Genomic DNA, 14,124 nt, shown 5'->3' on the forward strand with positions numbered 1-14,124 from the left:
AAGATTCTCAGAACAGAACTTCTCAAAGTGTTAGATGTGGTACCATGTGCACCAAATCATCCTTGGGTACTTGTTAAAAGTGCAGGTGACTGGGCTCAACTCTAGACCAACTATCTTAGTTTGAGTTCCCCCAGAGGCAGACCCTGAGATGAGGATTCAATTGCAGAAAGTTGATTTGGGAGGTGGTCCCAGGAAACACAAGTAGGAGAGAGTGAGGAAGTGAGACAGGGAAGGGACATAAAAGGTACATTCTCATACCAGTTACCACTGTGAGCAACTCAAACTTAATACCACTTGGGGACTTTGAAAACAGTATAGTACATGCACCTCAGAATTAGGTCACTGAGGAAGAGAGGGAGTTGTGTTTGGACACTACTTCCCCCGGTCATCAATTGAAGCTGCACTTGGGTTGCATTAATTCCTGCAAAATCAGAGCGCTCTGGCAAAAAGATGAAAGTCCCAGGAGTTGAGGGTCAGGTTGGGGTGCACCGAAATGGTAAGGGTTGAAGAAATATGGACAGGAACCCAACATAATCTGTTACACCAACTAAATCAGTATGTCTGTGTGGGGTACTAGAATCTACATTTTAAAAAAAGATCTTCATGCTACATTTGGAGAACATAGAATATTAAGAAAATGTACACATGGGCCTGGATTTCTAATATCTTAATGTCTTCTGTGAGTAAGATATTTCTACCCTAGCATCCCTCCCCCAGCAAAAAAAAAAAAAATTTAATTTTAGTAAGCCTTCCTTTTCTTATGATGAAAGCACAAAACTTGAGTCTACCACTCACCATTATAATCCCTGGGCTGAATTTCCATTTTGTACCAAGGGAGCTATTTTAGTCAAACCCTGTGAACTTAAATAGAGAAAGTGATTCATTGGCATGTAAGGTCCGTTTCATGTTGATGTCAGGATGGAGAAATCAGATGGTGCTAAATGTTCTCTCAGGTCAATACTTGATGACTTCATGGCTTTCACCAGAGTTTTTAATGGTTCAACATTTAGCATTCAAGTCCAGGGGCTTTTTGCCAGCTCTTTGTGAAGGGGGAAGCTGGGGGAGATGCTATTGAAAGGTTTTTTTCAAAAGGTTAGTTAATGCACTAGGGCATGGATTTCATTACATGCTCACATAACACTGAGTAGCAGAACATATAGTGGGCAATCTAAAAATAATTACTGCTCAGATGTCGATTAACCAAGGGTTGGCCATTAGCCGGACTTTGGAAATGTGAAGCCAGGGGACTGAGAGAGCAGGTTCCTGGGACACTGCTCTTTGATCTTCAACAAGGCTGCAGGTTGGGAGGGAAGAAAATCAAATTCCTGCTCCTGAGGTTCTCGCTCACTTTCCCTTTTATCCATGATCACCAAGCTACCCATGTCCACAGAAGTTGCAAAGCACTAACAGAGGGCAGTTGTAGTCCTTCTTCGCTACAGCCAGGAACCATTTTATGCATGATAAACATCAATGTAGATTATCATTAACATTTATCTGTGGTGGCTGCTATGCTCTTTCTGTAATACTCCCCTGCCTTAAAAAGGGTGGCAATTGAGCAGAGACCAAGGGAAGAAAGAAAAACTAGCCCAGAGTGTGGAGCTGACGGTTCTTCTAAGAGAATCAGCCAGAAATGCTCCGGAGAGGCAGAGAAGTGAATACACATAACTGGGGCAAGCATCCTAAGCTTCCACCCTCTGCCAAAGCGTTCGCCACGCTCTTTTCTTGACTGTTTCTCCTTCCTTCTGCCCACCTCCCCACCCCGCCCTTGAGAGTTCCTGGAAGGCAGATCTAAGAACTGCTCATTCTTGAATTCTCTCTGCCTGGTATACAGTAAGCTCACACTGCATTTTGGTTGAGTGAATTAACTGAACAAGAATTATTTTTCAAAAGAGATTAGTAATGCCAGAGAGTAAGGAAGTGCAAAAGCAAAGGAGAGGAGAGGAGGAAGAAAGGAAGAAAGAAAGAGAGAAGGAAAGAGAGAAAGAAAGAGGGGCACTTGGGTGACTCAGTGGTTGAGCATCTGCCTTTTGCTCAGGGCGTGATCCTGGAGTCCCAAGATCGAGTCCCACATCAGGCTCCCTGCGGGGAGCCTGCTTCTCCCTCTGCCGATGTCTCGGCCTCTCTCTGTGTCTCTCATGAATAAATAAATAAAATAAAATAAAATAAAAAGAAAGAAAAGGAAGGAGGAAAGGAGGAACTGAAAGAGCTCCCAGTGGCCAAAGCTGGAACAATGTGAACAACACAATACATAAAATAGCATTGAATTATAGCTCAAAATAGAAAATAAATATCCATGAGTCCATACTGATATAAATGAATGATTGAATAAGTTAATAAACGGGGAGAAGAAAGAAATTTTCCATGCAGAAGAAGTGCAAGTGAATTTTGTAGATACTCCACCCTAAAGGAAGTGGACATAGCTTCCAGTTCTTTAAACGTGGGCTGCTCAGAGTGACTTCCAGGCAAAGAGGACAGTATGGGACAAGGGGAGAGTAACCTTGTAGTGGAGAGACCTGACAAACACTGCTTTCACCAGATGACCAAGATTAACATCAGAAGTCATCAGTCATGTTGACAGCATGTACCCTTTATGTAATGTGATGTGATGAAAAAGGCACTTCACCTCTGTGGCCTTCCTCCCCAAACCCACAACCCCAGTTCAATCATGAGAAAAACACCAGACAAATCCCAACAGTGGGGCCTCCTACTAAACACCTGGCCAGTCCTCCCCAAGCCTCTCGGAGTCATCAAAAAACAAGGAGAATCTGAGAAACCGTCACAACCAAGAGGAGCCTAAGGAGATGCAACAATGAAATGTCATATGGTGTCCTGGATGGGATCCTGGAAAAAGGGACATTCGGGGAAAACTAAGGAAATCTTAAGAAAATATGGACTTTAGTTAATAAAAATGTATCATTTTTGGCTCACGAATCTTAACAAATGTGTCTTGCTAATGTGAGATGTTAATAATAGGGGAAATTGTGCAAGGTAGTGGGGCAGGGGAGGGAGGCGTGTGGGAACTATCTGTATCACTTTTGCTGCAATATAAAGTGTTAGAAAACATAGTCTATTAAAAACAGAGAGAGAACAGGAAAAAAAGGAGGGAGGGAAAGGAAAGAGAAGATACAGGGGTTTAACTCTGTAATGTAAGCCACAGGAAGGCCAGCTTCAGAAAACCTGAAATGAACCATCAGTGAAAAACTCCTAAGCGCAGATGAGAGGCAGTTGCCTCTGTGGTGCTCCAGCAAGAATTTCAGGGGCCAAGCCTAGGCTTCAGACTCCAGCAAAGGGGCTTGCCGAGTACCAGACTCCTGCCTTATATGGTTGTACAAGTTTCTGGATGCTTCCATGGCTGAAGTTTAAATGGCAATGGGTTTACAACTCTGGGCTCCTCTGGCCTAGGGGACATCTCACTGTTTTCAGGCTGCCAGGATTACTCAGAAAAGCAAGACAAGTGACAGGGAGCTGCAACTACCTCCCTGCATTCTTATCTCAGATGTTTCATTTGCACGGCTTGTAGCTGCTTTGGGGGGAAAAAAAAAGTTAAAGCGACCTTGACCTGAGCTCAGGCCGTCAATCTCGCCCATCCCTGCCACCCAGACCAGAATCTGGCCCAGGCCCTCTATAATCATGGGCTAGTTTGGACCTGGGTTGCCTACCCAGTGAATACTACTGTCTTCTGTGCTGAAAATCTGGCCTGCCCAGCGAACTAGTCTATCCAGAACCTTCTGGGTGCTGGCATGTTTACGTGTTATTGCAGTAATACCTCTGTTTGTTTAGTGGGGTTATCTTTCCCACCTGGAGATGAGAATTTTTGAAAGTTCAAGGAGTTGTGATCACACCGTTAAGAGCAGAGTTCATCTTTACACTTCCTAGCCAAGGACACAGCAGAGTAGACAAGCAGCGATCACAAGAGACCTCAAGGCCTTGGTAGTCTCACAAATTCTCCAGGCTACAGTTCTACTCCCTTCTGCCCCACAACCCCGGGAGAAATCCCAGGTCAGTAAAATAGTGGCTAGTAGAACTATGACCAGGAGCCAGAGATTCAGTTTTATTCCAGTTCTGCCACTGACTGGTTAGAACATTCCTCAGGGTTGATACTGACAGACACCCCATGGTGGTAACAGCCCAGAAAACGCTGACAAATTGATCATGTCTCTTTGTTTCCTTTATTTTGATCATAACTAACATTTTTATGGCAGTGTCCACACAAGCTTTATCTCACTTGGTTTTCAAAAGAATTCTTGGAGATACCAGAAGAGTTGTTATTGTCTCTGTTTCACGGAGGACAGAGCCAAGGTTCAGAGAAATTGAGCACTTGGTTACAAACTGCTGTGGCAAGCGAGGCAGTAAGGGTGAGGAGAGCTTTGCAGATGGCTCCTCTGGACACCTGTAGGAAGCGGCGTGATAGTGTTTCCCAGAGCATCTTCCTGTTCCTCTTAGAAGTTTCATAGATTGGATTTCTTTAAATCTCAAATTAATTCCCATAAGTCTACAAATTGGGGCCATTGTTAAAAATGAAGAAACAGATTCAAAGTTACTTGCCCACTATCATACAGCTAAGAAGATCTTAGCAGATATGGAATGAGGCCTAAGGAGACAACAGAACTCCTGTTCCTCCCTGTCAGTCATGGTCCTTCCCTAAAGTTACATTTTCCCTGGGTGACATCCTTCACACCTCTAACGTGTTCACCATCAAATCCGCCTCCAGCCCAGACTTCTCCTGAGCTTCAGATCCATGTAGACAAGCACCTGTGGCCCATACACACCTTCAGACCAACATATCCTAACCTGATCTCATTATACCTCTCTAAGTCTGCTCCTCCTTCGGGACCTCCAACTGCACGTAGCACCACAGTCCAGTCCTTTGCCCAAATCAGAAACACTGTCCCAGGACAGCCCACCCTCTCTCTCTCAGTTCCACACTCAACTGGTGAACCTTCTCAATCTTTCTCCTAAACATGCCTCCAGTCACTCTGCTGCTTTGTGTCCCTTGCATCTTTCAATCCTTTACCTGCTGCAAGAGAATCCCCCATGACCTTGCCTTGAGTCCCACCCTACCCCTCAAACCCCTCTCTGCCTGGCAAAGTGGCCCCCCGAGATCAAGCTCTGCCTCACCACCACTCCAGCTTCGCTGCCCTCACTTTATCATGGGCACATCATGTTCCAGCAAATTCAAAGTATGTCTAGTCCACAAACAGCCATGCGCTTTCTGCCCGGAAAGCCCCTGTCCCCACCATCAAGACTCAGTTCAACAACTACTAGCACATCTTCTATGAAGCATTCCACTCCCCAGGGAAAGTTGGTTACTCTCTCCTTTGTAACACCCCAGTACCTCCAACTTGCCTCTGCCTGCCGTGGCCCTTCCTACAACTCTTGGCTTATGCACCTTCCTTCCAGCACTCCCACCATGCTGGGAGATCCTTGAGAACAAAGACAAGACCTTATTTATCCTAGCCAATGCCCGACACATAGTAGGCATGCCTTAGATGTGCAGGGAAGTATGTTGGAGTTCCTCATCATGGAACGTCAGACACGTGGAAGGCAACTTAGAGCCACCCAGGTCTACTCCACACCCTCATTTCACATATAATGATATCAAAGCTCAGAGAGGATATGACTTGCTGAGCTACATAACTACTTGGCAGCAACGATAATAAATAGATTCAAATCTCCTGAACAGATTCACTCTTTTATCAGCTCTTTCCATGACTCCTCACTGCCCCTAAGACTCAGAGTAAAAAAGCCATCGTGCCTGTCGGTGTGTCTGTTTCCACTCATTGACAACGGAAATTACTAATGCCTTCCCTTTCTACAGCATAGGGATTTTATTTAACTATGGTTGAATGCTGTCTGTAAGAATGCTTTGCCTTCGGAGGAGAGATACACCACAGGCGAGACTCAGCAGCCCACCACTTAGATTCAACTTCTCAGTTCACTCTTTCACTTCCTCTATTGACTTTTCCTCCGTAGCAGTCTGCAGGCCAGCAGAAGCTGGAGGAGAAAGAGATTTGCCATTTCCTCTTCCACTCCAACTCCACTTAAGTAAGGAGAAAGATATCGTAAATAGAACAAGTCGAAGGTTCCTGTACAGCAGCATGAAAAATATTGCCATTGATTGTAAGTTCAAAATGAGAAGAAGAGGAGGCTCAGGTCTGCGGTCTTGCTGGGAGTGATTCTGGGACTACTCAGAAAGCCCACACCTGGCCATATCCACGCATCTGGAATAGCTGGCCAAACCTAGAAGATGTTTTCAAATTCTGACATTCTTTAAAAAGGGGGAGAAGGGTTAAAAGTGAAAAATAACAATGTCCTAAAAGACAAAGAAAGGCTACTGAAATGGTCCAGATTAAGGAGTCTAGGTGACATGGCAACTAAATGCAGTATCTAACCCTATATTGGATCCTGTAGTGGTGGGAAATGCTGTAAAGGACACTATTGGGTCAATTGACAAAATTGGGATGAGAACAAATTATTGATACAAATGTGTTGTATCAGTATTAAGTTGGCAGAAGCTGGGCAGCCCCAGTGGTTCAGTGGTTTAGCTCCGCCTTCGGCCGGCGGGGGTGGGGGAACGTGATCCTGGAGACCTGGGATGGAGACCCACATCGGGCTCCCTGCATGGAGTCTGCTTCTCCCTCTGCCTGTGTCTCTGCCTCTCTCTCCCTCTGTGCCTCTCATGAATAAATAAATAAAATCTTTAAAAAAAAGTTGGCAGAAGTTGATCACTTTTTTTGTGGTTAGGGTAACAAACTATCTGTATTCTTAGGAAACACACACTGAAGTATTTGAAGGTAAAGGCCCACGGTGTATGTAAGTTACCTTCAAATGGCTCAGAAAACCATAGGGTGTGTGTGCCTCTGTGTATGTGTGTGTGTGTGTGTGTGTGTGTATAAAGAAAAAAATCATAAAAGGTAGGTAGGTAAATAGAAAAATATAAAGGAAATAAGGTAAAATATTTATAGGAAGGGAACAAGTGAAATTAGGCAAACGCATTTATACATATTATTTATACTATTTTTATTCCTGCAACTTTTCTGTAATTTCACAATTATTTCTAAATAAGTTTCTTTTTAAGATTTTATTTATTCATGAGAGACACACAGAGAGAGAGAGAGGCAGAGACACGGGCAGAGAGAGAAGCAGGCTCCACGGAGGGAACCTGATGTGGGACTCTGATCCTGGGACTCCAGGATGACACCCTGGGCCGAAGGCAGCCCCAAAAATGCTGAGCCACCCGGGCTGCCCAGTTTTTTGGGTTTTTTTAAGATTTTATTTTTAAGTAATCTCTACACCCAATGTGGGGCTGGAACTTACAACCTCGAGATCAAGAGTTGCACGCTCTACTGACTCAGCCAGTGAGGTGTCCCTGAATACGTTTTAAAAAATTATCTGTGAACAAGAGCCACTGGGTGGCTCAGTTAGTTAAGCATCCAACTCTTGATTTTTGTCTCAGGTGGTGATCTCAGGGTCGTGGGATGGAACCCCATGCTAACTGTGGGATTCTCTCTCTCCCTCCCCCCTGTCCCTCCCCTTGCTCTCTCTCTCTCCCCCCCCACTGTTTCTCTCTCAGAAAAATTATGTATGAACAAGACTTTGCATTTGTGATATTTAATAAATTCAATTTGCAATCTATCTGTCTATCTTTGGTAATCATGTTCCTGGCACTATGTTAATAGTTATGGGGATTAAAAAGAGAAATAGGCATATTTTGTCCCTTAAATGGTTCATTTGTAGTGCAGAAGGGAGGACATAAACATATGAAAAGAAATAATAATAAGCAGCAAATACTGAGAGCCAAGTGAATAGTGGCAAGGGAAGGCAAAATGGGATTTCAGGGCTTTAGAGAGGAGACAAAATATGAGTCCAGCCCATGAGCTGGGGCTGGGGCTGGAAAGAAGGAGAGGAAATGACACTCCAGGTGGAGGGCACAGTGGAGCAAAGGTGTGAAAGCACACCCTGTCACAAGGTATGATTTGAGAGGTCTCATAGGAAGGAGGGCAAAGATCAGGGAAAGAATGGAGGTTAGGGCCACCAGGGACACCTGGAAATGCCAGGTTAATGAGTTTGGAGTTCATCCCAGGGGCCAGAGGCCAACAATCTCTTAGAAGTGGTTGACCCGTCTTTCTCCTGAACAACACGGATAGAGCTAGGAGTGGGCTGTGCCAGTGATTATGCAAAGACCTCAAAAGGGCCCCAATATGTAGGAAAATCACCCTTGCAGACCCTAAGAAACAAGAATCCATTTAAAAACAGAACTATCCTTCGGTAGCTAATTCAATTCTTACTGTTCATCACTGAGTGTACTTTAATCAGATAATTATATGTCTTTTTACAAGATTTTATTTATTTATTTGAGAGAGAGCACAAGTGAGGAGAAATGAGAGAAGCAGGCTCCCTTGGGGCTCGACTGCAGGACTCTGGGATCATGTCCCGAGCCAAAGGCAGACACTCAACCAACTGAGCCACTCGGGTGCCCCAGATTGTCGTATGCCTTGCCTTTAACACATGGCTGTTTTCAGCTATGTTATCAGCCACACTGAGGGAATGGATATTTGTAAAGAAATGTGGAGAGCAGCCATTCTGGAGAATTGAGTAAGGCAAGATTGAGAAGGCAGGTATGTGAGTCAGAGTAATTCGTGCTAGCTGCTGTAACAGAAACATCTCAGTGATTTAACATACTGAAGTTCTATTTCTTATTCATTCATGTCCCAGTCTGGCACAAGCGGGACAGCTCTCCTTAGTAGGTTCCCTCCAACTGATGACTCAGGAATCCGGGTCACTTCCGTCTTATGATGCTGCCATCTTAACTGCATGGCCTCTGAAGTTGCCACGGAAGGAAAGATTGAGACGGATTGACCAGGAGCTTTATGCGCAGGCCCCGAGGTGATATATACCACTTCTGTCCATGTGTCAGAGCCTCATCACATGGGCTTAACCAGACAGTGAAGGCCACTGGAATATGCAGATGTTCTGTGTGCCCACGAAGAAGAAAGGAGATGGGTGAGCTTTGGGGTTCCCCAGGAGCTGACTCTGAGACAAGGAAATGGCTACTAATAGTTTAGGTGAAAGGTGATCTTGAAATACCAGTGGAAAAGTAGGGAAGTGAGACAGAAGGAAGGAAGCCAAATGCAGAGTATGTTACTGAGCACGCTCTGGGCACGTCAGACTGAGGACTACTGAGAAGCCATATAAAACAAGCCCCCAGTTGCTCCCCTTGAGAGGCGAGGGAACTGAAATATTTATCAACCAACTTCTTTCCTTCATCAGTTGAGAGGTGCTCCCTGGGAAATGCACTGTTTGGCATTTCTGGCAAGCGGGCAAGCGTGCTCCAGTGGCCAGAGAAAGTCCTCAGGCAGAGAGTCACATATGCTTCTGTGTGACACCGACAGTGTATACTGAGTGGCAAGGCCTACTGCATCAACAGCATGTCCCACAGTGAGCACCTACCCGTGGCTTCTAGCCTCTCTCTGCTACACAGATGACCCTGACAGAAGTGCTCCTGGGAGGCCAGAGGACAGCCAGCGGCAGTGGCTCTTGAGTGAGTCCTAGAAATGCATTTTTCAACCAGCCCCCCACAGGGGTCCGAGGCAGGCCATTTATAGACAGGCCTTTTGGAAACCCTTCCCATTCTGTACACAAACTTCCTTCATCTCACTTCTCTTGCAAACCACTAGTGAAAGCACCCTCCTTGGGGTCATCACTGGCCTCAAATCCCGTTGTCTCCTCAAGTCCTCAACTTACTCAGTCATGACAAATTTTATTTCCTTCCTGAAACGTTCTTCTTCCTTCTGGGCCCCCACCACAGCCACTCCCCTTCTACTTCTCCTGCCTTCTTAGGGGCTCTCTCAGCCCTTAAGCATCAGAGCAGCTTGCTCTTCCTCCAAGGCCCACAATTGTTCCTGGTTACCACACCTAGACTTTGAGAGGAAACTAGGAATGGTAAGTGGATTTATTGGTAATGGCTGCCTGAAGCCATGTGTTAAGAAGAATTCGGGGCCGTATGGTAACTTAGCTCTGTCTGCCATGGGTGTTGGCACAGGGAGTAGCAGACTGGGTTCAGAAATGAGTCAGCTCTGTGCAGATCTTTCTCAGGTTCCCATCTTACATCATCTCCCTTGACAATCTCATCTACTCCCAAAGCATTAACTATCATTTCTGTATAGACACCACCTCGACATAGATTTCTATCAGTGACCTCTCTCAGGAGTTCCAGACCCCTATTTCTAACTCTTTCAAAATTTTCTAATTGCGGGACATCCCGGGTGGCTCAGCGGTTTAGCACTGCCTTCAGCCCAGGGCCTGATCCTGGAGACCCAGGATCAAGTCCCATGTCGGGCTCCCTGCGTGGAGCCTGCTTCTCCCTCTGCCTGTGTCTCTGCCTCTCTCTCTCTCTCTCTCTCTGTCTCTCATGAATAAATAAATAAATAAAATATTTTTAAAAATTTTCTAATTGCAAACTCTTTTATCTCCATTCTGCATGTCACATGATGACTTTACCATCTTTCAGGACCCCTTGGCTTCAAACCTTGGCAGCAGCTTCATTCCCGTGATGTTTCCTCATCACTTTTTCCTGCCACTTACCATGGTGTGCAACAAATTGTATTAGAATGCATTGTTTACTCTCCATCTGACCCAAAACACTGTGGATTCACTGAAGAAAAGCACCAGATATAATTCATCTTGCACCTTCAGCTTCCAGAATTGTATCTGGTACCAAGTAGGCTCTGAGTCAGTGCCTGAGGCCGTCTTATATATTTACATATTTATATAAACAGTGTGTGTGCATGTATATATAAATTTGATGTATAAACTATATATATAAATATTTGTTTTGCTCCTTCTCTTTAACTCTCCCACCCTTCCCGCTCCACATCTCGAAGTGATTGCCAAGGTCTGTCCACTCAGTTGCTCCACAAAGACGTGGACATACGCCAGCTCCATTTCCATCCTCACTGTTTGCCGCAGGTCCTGTCTCCTGGGAAACAGACTCTGAGACTGAGGTAGGAGTAGAGGAAGTTTGGTAGGAACAGCACCTGTGGAGGAGTCAAGGGAGCAGGTCTGGGCAGTGGGAAGAAATGGGTGGCAATACAATCACAATAAAGACCTCAGCTTTTAGGGAGCTCTGGAGCTGGGATGACCCTTCAGAGATTTTTTTCAAATTGAGAAAGGTGTCTGGCCATTTATAACCATCCCCACCCCCAGCATCGACCAATCTTTGCATATAAGCTGCCCTAGAGAAAGAGTGTGATGTTTGGCTAACAAGCTCTCTTCAGTTGAAGGCAAGGCCCAGGAGACTCAGCTGAGGTCCACTGGCCACCAGCATTTCCTCTGGGTGGGGTAATGAGTGGGGATCCTGAAAGCACACCCCAGTCCTGAGGCGAGGATCTTGAAAGCATACCCCAGCATCCATGAGATTGTTGGAGTCCTGAATCTCGCCAGCCGGATGTCTAGCCCCCTCTGTACTGTAGGTATTGACAAGTGGTCTCAGTGCCCCCAGCCTTTTTTCCCATCCATCCTTGCCGTGCCACCCAGAATTTTTTTACAAACCAATCAGATATGTTCAAGAGTCAAGAGTCAAGATGTATGTTCAAGAGACAACATAGCTTACTTTGCAGTATGTTCAAACCCATTTGTGTGAATGGAGAAGCAAAAAAAAAAAGAAAAGAAAAAGAAAAAGAAAGAAAGAAAGATATATTTACACATACACACATAGAAAAATATCTCTAGGAAAATCCGCAGAGACAGAAAGTAGACTAAGTGGTGGCCAGGGGTTGGGGAAAAGGGAAAACAGGGAGAATGGATACGATAAGTTTGGGAGTTTCTTTTTGGGGTGATGAAAATGTTTTGGAATTAGTGGTTATGGTGGCACAACCTTGTGAATATACTAAAACCCACTGAACTACACACTTCAAAATGGTCAATCTTATGGTATGTGAATGATATTTCAAGTTTTTGAAGTCTCTCAGAGCTGCCAAGTGAAAGCGGCAGCAGTGATTATATCAGATTTGTGTCCTTTGTGTTAAACTAGCTTTTCAGATTCTTCTGTAAGTGAATGTATTTTTTAATATTAATTTAGGGAGGATAACAATTCTCCCTTCAACATCACTCTTGATTTAGAACCTTTGAAACTTTATCCCTATGAATGGAGTAAAAGCCCAACTCCTTGCAAAGTAGCCCAGGCCCTCTCTGAGCAGGCCCCAAGCAGCTTTGACAGATGTTCGTCTTTCCCTCCCCCATGCCTCTCCCCTCTGACTGCAGCCACCTCAGGCCTCGCCATTTCCCTGGGCTTCCTGGCTCTGAGTCTTTGTTCCCTGCCACTCATACCCACCCCCTTCTTTGTTTCCTCTCCTACTCAGCCCTACCTGCAGAAATATTTCCCGGGCCAGATCAAATCTCATTTCCCCAAAGCTGCAATTGAAATTCCTCTCTTTCTAGCACTGCTAATACTTTGTTTGGCATCTGTTTTTACAGCATTTTATTATATGCTGCCATTTCATATAATCAGTTATATATTTCTCATTCAGCCAATTCATCTTTGATTCCTCTACTATCTACAGCACGTGGAATAGATATTCAAGAAGACTTGACTTACAATCGGAGGAGGACAAACATTATATGGTCTCATTCTTTTGGGGAATATAAAAAATAGTGAAAGGGAATAAAGGGGAAAGGAGAAAAAATGAGTGGGAAATATCAGAAAGGGAGACAGAACATGAGAGACTCCTAACCCTGGGAAAGGAACTAGGGGTGGGGGAAGGGGAGGTGGGCGTGGGGGGGCGGGGAGGGGGGGCGTGACTGGGTGACGGGCACTGAGGGGGGCACTTGATGGGATGAGCACTGGGTGTTATGCTATATGTTGGCAAATTGAACTCCAATTTAAAAAATATGTAAAAAATAAAATTTAATTTAATTTAATTTAATTTTAAAAAAGAAGACGTAATTTTTAGTTTAAAGTTGTTTTTTTAAAGGCAAATCCACATTTTATTCACTTGGTCAGTCAAGAAGTACTTCCCGATGGCATCTTGAGTCAGGCAGTAGTGTGCAAATCAAAAAAAAAAATGTCCTTGCTCCCATGGAACCCACTTTTTTATTTTTCATTTTATTCACGTATGACATACATAGAATGTGTACTCATCTTTAAGTACACACCTCACTGACCTTTCACATGTGTACATACCCATATAACTACCACTCACATCAAGATAGAGAATATCTCCAGCACATCAGGCTCCATCCCAGTCAATATCCTCCCACCCAGAGGTATCCACTGTTCCAGCTCCTACCACCACGGATTCGTTAGTTTTGCTTGTTCGTGAATGTCATAGAAATGGAATCATATGATATATTCTCTTTTGTGCCTGGCTTCTTTTGTTCATCGTGATTTCTATGAAATTCATCCTGGGACGCCTGGGTGGCTCAGTGGTTGAGCGTCTGCCTTTGGCTCAGGTCGTGATCCTGGGGTCCTGGGATCGAGTCCCACATCAGGCTCCCCATAGGGAGCTTGCTTCTCCCTCTGCCTATGTCTCTGCCTCTCTCTCTGTGTCTCTCATGAATAAATAAATAAAAATCTTTTTTTAAAAATTCATCCATGTGGTATGTGTAGCAGAAGCTCATTCCTTTTATTGTTGTGTAGTATTCCACTGTAGACCATTCCATGAACTGTTCCACAATTTATTTATCCCTCCTGTTGAGGGACATTTGGTTTGGTTTCAGTTTGGAGCTATTATGAACAAAGCTGTAATAAACGTTTTGGTGGACAGAAGCATTCATTCTCCTGAGATCCATACCTAGGAATGCAATAGGGGGCTTTAGTACACCCTGCTGAATGACCTTCCTGAAACGGTTTTGCCAATTTACACCCTTACCAAAAACATATGAAAACGAACAAATAAGTAAGAAAAATATCTGATAGTAAAAAAAGTGACATTGAGATTTAACACCAGATGAGGAAGCTCCATTAGATCTGCTGGGGGTGACTGGGTGACAGGCACTGAGGGGGGCACTTGATGGGATGAGCACTGGGTGTTATGTTGTATGTTGGCAAATTGAACTCCAATAAAAAAAATAAAAAATAATTTAAAAAAGATCTGCTGCCAGCCCTCAATGAGGTGAGAGTCAGCC

This window comes from Canis lupus, chromosome X (assembly GCF_048164855.1).
Source record: "Canis lupus baileyi chromosome X, mCanLup2.hap1, whole genome shotgun sequence".
Lineage (NCBI taxonomy): Eukaryota > Metazoa > Chordata > Mammalia > Carnivora > Canidae > Canis > Canis lupus.